We start from the raw sequence: 6000 nt of genomic DNA on the forward strand, positions 1-6000 counted from the left end.
AATTGCATTTTTTGGTCTCAAGAACCCTTTCGAGGCTCTCGAATGTACTGCTATTCCTGCACAAGCATCCATCCTGTCATTCAGAATCTGCAAAAGACCGATGTGCGTTTGAGATCCAGGAGAGTCACTGCACGGTGGTTTCCGATTCTGCAAGACAGAATTTAGACACCTGACACCTGAGATTTAACGAGGATGCTTTAGACTGATCTGTGGTCTGTCGTTAGGCTAGTCTAAATTCTGCTCTTAGACTAGTCTAATCCGGGTTAGACAGTTTCAGAAACAGATCAGTTTGCCCAACTAAGATCCATGTGCCCAGCAATGTTTGTGTTTGAAAGAAAGCCCTAATTTACCCAGAATTCATGGCAATTTTGTGCTTTAAGTTGCTTTTTCCAGTTTTTATCAAGACTGTGCTCAGATGCCCAAATTGAAATGATGAAATCATATCTGATTAAATAAGTAAACAAGCCCAAGAATGAGAGCAATTGTTCACTCCAGCTTTTGGTGCATTCTGCTATGTGTTGAAAAAAAGTTTACAGATATCAGATGTGAACGCTGAATCACCTCTCAGTGAACTTCAAGCACAGACGATCATTGGTTTCCATCAGTGTAATTCACTGGGTAGTCTCTATCCAGGTACAGGCGTATTCAACTAATTAAATCACAGAGGAAGATTGCTGGTGGTGTGTTTCCTCTAATAATCATAATTCCAATTATCACATTGATATAGAGGAGTGAGTTAATGTTGCTAAATGATCCCTCAGACACACAATACTGAGGAAATTATTGCAGTGCAGTTTGCTTGACTCGAGGCTGTCGTATGAATCTCGGGCAGGTTAATTGCTTGTTCACCAGGGGAATCTCGGCCGGCGTTTTCGCAGTGAAAATGCTCTTAATAAGTAAACAAAAGCCACAATTGAATTACCCGTAGGATTATTTCTCCCGGGGCAGGTTTATAAAAGTCTTAAATAAGTAAACAAATGTAAGGATTGGATCAACTCGCAGGTCGTCTGACTCGGGTGCTCGCGTTAATGCATTCAAACAGGCTTTGACTTTATTTGGTGGTTCAACTGGGGAACGTTTGAGAGCTGACAGTGATCTGAACTCCCCAGGCTTGTTAGTTTAATCAAACACCAGTAGAGTAGATTACTGAGCCTTTATGCTGCATCTACACTAATCTCTCCTTTCATTGCTCGTGCACACACAGCACACACTCACAGCGGGACGTCACGCTCGTGCAAACGTGCGCGGGATCGCGTGCTTCAGCACAAAACGACAAGTTGGCTAACTGTTTATCACGCTGCCAGGAGGAAAGAGGCGGTAATTACAACATACCAGTGTGCAAGGGAGTGTCTGACTATTCCTGGATGTGTGTATCCGCAGGCCCCTCCGCACACACTCGTGTAACGTGTGTGTCTTCCTATGTGATCTTGTGTGTGTCATTTGAGCAGTGCTCGTTAAGCTAATGACTCCGCCCTCTGCGGGATCGCTCTCTGCGGGAAACATGCATACATTTATCGCCGCTGGCAGCGCAACAATACAGATGCCATAGCAACTGCAGCCGAGATACAATACAGTAGGCGCCGAGGTCCTTGGCAACCCGGGCTCTTCCCCAAAAAAACTCCCAGTGAGCCTGGAGGCAGCTGGAGCTGACACACGGCCATAGTGGTGCACACACACCCTGAAAACCCTGAGTATGTTCAGAGAGGAAGTGTGTGTAAGTGTGTGTGTGCATGCTTGTATGAGGGAGGAAAAGAGGAGAGCATCAGATTCCGGCTCCCAGTGTCTGTCCCACTGTTGAGCCGCTGTATCCAACAAACCTCGTTTAGGGCTTTTATGATTGAAATTGCAGCTGAACGTTTGCCTGCGGCGTCTTTTTGTTCGCTGCAGCCTCTGTTTATACGGAGAGTTTGAAGGCTGAGCAGAAGAGCCTGTGACGCAGCGCCAGTGTCAGTGGAAACAATAAGGCTGATTGAAAGTGGACGGAGGAAATGTTTCAGTGGGAGACATGAGGAATTAATGGACGGGGGGGCTTCTTCTAAAAGATGCATTTTTAAGAAATCCTCCTGAAATGTGTGTTTTTTCATTAATTTAGCTCTTTTGGAAGCGTGTCCTATTAACGCCGATACATAAGAGACAAATCTGAAGTGTCAGGTGATCAACAAGATGAGAAAGAGAAAAAAAAAGATTTCCCAGTTCACCCTCATACATCAATATTTGAACCGCTCACAGTTTGATGTATACGGCTTTTGACGTGGGGTCGTGACTGGCCTTGGCTTCATTTAAAGGCTCGCAAGCCGAAAAGGAACCACCGGTCCAAGGTGTCTTCAGTCTGTAGTCGGTTTCTAATATGCTGTGTTCACCTCGACCTTTACCAAACGAAAGCTGCTGTTGTGTTTATTTTTTATCATCTGGTGTCATAAAGAGCTCAGAAAGTTCAAAACTTGGAGGCAGCTGGACCTCATAAGTCAAGAATACTAGCAGACAAAGAAGTAGCATCTTGCCTTAATGTGACTTTTCGCTCACTTTTAATGAGGAACTGCTAAAAAAAGGACGCGAGGACAACACATCTGAGGACCTGTTACCCTGTTTACCAGATAGTCTTTCATTTCTGTGGTCCAGAGTTCAATTGACAGCTTTCGCAGCGGTCTACATGAACTGAAGCAAACAGGAAAACACACCAAACCAGGCAGGTTCACATACAGTACACACAAAGTAATGCTCCATTAGCACTCCCTGTCAGCTTGTTAAGCAAAAAATGTCCAACTTTCACAAGCACAAGGGACTCTAGTTGTAGTACTGCAGCAGCTGTGTACTGTGCATCGGGTTAAGAGTAAATAAGTCCATATACTAAGTCCGTATGTCAGTAACATCCTGGATTACATCCTTTATTTTCATACTTTCATACTTTCATAGTGACTTTTATTTGGCTTGGAAATATCTGCAAATATCAGGGAAATACAATGAGATCGTGCAATAAATATATGCTGACTTTCCGAATTGAAGTCTGAGCACTCCATTACAGAATTGACTTGTGCAAAATGGATAGTGGGATGCTGTCATTGAAATGAAAGCAGAGAGAGAGAGAGAGAGAGAGAGAGAGAGAGAGAGAGGCATTATAAAATGGGACAGGCTCGTTCGGCCGTTATGATGTATTTGCTCCAGAATTGTGGACTCTGGAGGTTCAGCCATTGAACTTGAGGAATGTGGAGAGTTTCTGAAGTCACCCTCAATCAGATAAGACGACAGGCATGCGGTGTCTCCTCCCACCACTCTTCTTTGATGACGTTGTCCTTTTTGACCACTAGGGGGCACCAAAGTCGGACATCTTTGAACACTACATATAGTGGCTTTATTGTAAGGTGCTGTTTTGAGTGATTAGAGGCTCAAATTAGTAGTTTGACCATTTTTCTCATGAACCCTTCCTTGGACGCCTTTACATGGTTCTTGAGTCAGCAGCAAACATTAAAAAGTCACAGTTTTCAACCACCTCACGCAGTTAGCATTAATTAGCTAATCTGCTCTCTGACAGTCGTCATTTCAGCAACAAAGATTGATGGTGCTTTTGTTGACTTATTTGTGAAATTCAAGACCTAATTCTTTCAAAAATTTGTAGTAAATCTGTTATTGCTGTAAACTGTATGTATATGTGCCGTGCCGGGATGGAAAGCTTGACGTGTTCACCAACTGAAAGTCTTACTCCTGATTAAAGCGTAGCAGACTATGTTTTGGTGTTGACTGGGTAAAGAGACCGCCCGATGGCGAGCTTTAGTAATTTCTAGAAAGAACTGCCTTATAGTATAGATTAATCAAGAAAGCGAGTGATTAAGAGCCCAAGTACGGTATGCATGCTCACATGGGTGCCGATACAGTACACAGCCTACACACACACACAGGTGCTTGTATTAATAAACACATACTATATGCACATACAATAAAACACATTCCTATACGTACACTCCAGAGAGCAGTCTCCTTAATGGCCCTGCTCTCAAGTCCCCAACTGCGATAAGTGAATTTTAATTAAGAGAATATTGAGAATTGTAATAAATTATTTTAATGACCTGCAAATGGTTTCTCTTCTCTGTGGAGAGAAGGAGAAAGGGAGAGGACACACACTGCTGGTTTCACCCGGGGACGGAGGGGAAGTGTGTATCGCTGCTGTCAAAGCCAAATTACACAAATCAGTCTGTTCCTTTTTAGTGACTCTGTTAGTCGGTGTTATACGGTCATTTATGGCGCGACCATTCCAACATAACTTTGTATTTATTAACTTTAATATGATGCAAATGTGATTGAACATTTCTTTGTCCTGGTCATACTTTTGATGTGTGATATTCTGTTCTTTTCAGTTTTTTTCTCGCTTCAAGCACTTAATTGGAACTTTTTTTTTATGTGTAATGTGTAGTAAATAATTGAATGTACTTAAGTCTTTAGCTAATGTATGTGTGTGTGTGTGTGTGTGTGTGTGTGTGTGTGTGTGTGTGTGTACTCGAGCCAACTAAACTAGGAAGCAGATTGCGGTGATTTTCAGCCAGCTGGTCCGGCTGTGTTCCTATCTGTCACCCCTGCCAATGCACACACACACACACTCTCGCACACATTTACACACACAGGGAGGTCATCGTGAAACCAATCAAAACCCCTTAACGAGGTCCCTCAGCCAATGAGCAAGCGGGATCCCTGCTATTTCCTGAGCCGGCTGACTAATGGCTACGCTTAATGACGCTCGTGATCGCTGTAAATAAAGGCATATGTTTGCTAGCTGAGGACGCGCCAGTTCGGGGCTTGTGTGTCATGTAGGCAGACTTACTCAGCTGCTGGGGATGATGCACTATGTTGTAGGATTTTGTTTTGCTCTTACAGGTTTGGCAGGCGTGAAGTTGGCAAATGCAGGCAAGCCTAGAATAGAATTATGATATTCCCAAGTCTGCTGGGGGATAATTACAGTACAGTCGGGGAGAAAAACTTCAGGCCAGCAGCAACAATACACAGGAATACAGAGGATCCTGAACGTCACGAGACATATGGTAATCACAAGTCGTTATTTGAAACATCCCACCAAGCTAGATATATACACACATAGCCCTGAACTCACAGGAATCTCATCAAAGACAGCAGCGAGCAGGGTCTGCAGCGTCCTTTGAGCAATTTGGGGCTCTGCGCTTTGCTCCAGGCCTGTTAGCAGTCATGGTGGGCACGGCAGATGAAAAACCAGACACTCTCCCGTCCCCAGATCCCAGCTGGAATACAACCTCCAGGCAGCACCGCAGATCAGTCCAGCTGCCCTCCGGTTATTGGTAATCCTCTCTACTTCGGGGCCTGACCTGTCTCCTGGAGGATGTTAAAACAAAACCTTGCACGTTTTCAGCCAGGGTCCTGTTTCCCATCACTTTCCATCATGCTGCCAGTTGCTTCACTGTGCAGCTACAGGACACATGCATGGAGAATGTGAATGAGAGCCGTGCACCCTTGATGTAGAAAAGCAATCAGATTTAATGGTTGGAAATAATCTGTACATATTACATATGATAGAAGATAAATGACTTATGTCATTTGCCTATTTGCCTTTTTCTGCCCACCCTTTCATTCACACCTGATATTTGAAAATGTCATTAGCTGAGTGATTAGTTGATTAGCTTATGTCCAGAGCAAAGATGTTATTTTTAATTGACTGTTCACTGGACCTCGTCTTGAACAGCAATTACTATCAACAGTCGTGACCGGCCATCCTTCTGGGTAAGAACGTTCTGTTGAGTTTCAGGTTGTGTTCAATGACAAAAGGCCTCCTCTTTGGGACTAGCACATCAGAGCTTAGGCTAACGTTAGCGGCTCTGTCCCGTTCCTCTTGTATTAAGTAAATTTAGGTAAGTTTAGCTTTCACTCCAGTAGCCCTAGCCTGAGTGTTATACTCACCAAACATATTAGTCAGTCTTCCTCCTAAAGCCTTTTCTTTTGTCATGTGAAAAGTGAAACATACCGTTTGAAAGTACAAACAACTAA

This window comes from Chaetodon auriga, chromosome 23 (assembly GCF_051107435.1).
Source record: "Chaetodon auriga isolate fChaAug3 chromosome 23, fChaAug3.hap1, whole genome shotgun sequence".
Taxonomy (NCBI): Eukaryota; Metazoa; Chordata; class Actinopteri; order Chaetodontiformes; family Chaetodontidae; genus Chaetodon; species Chaetodon auriga.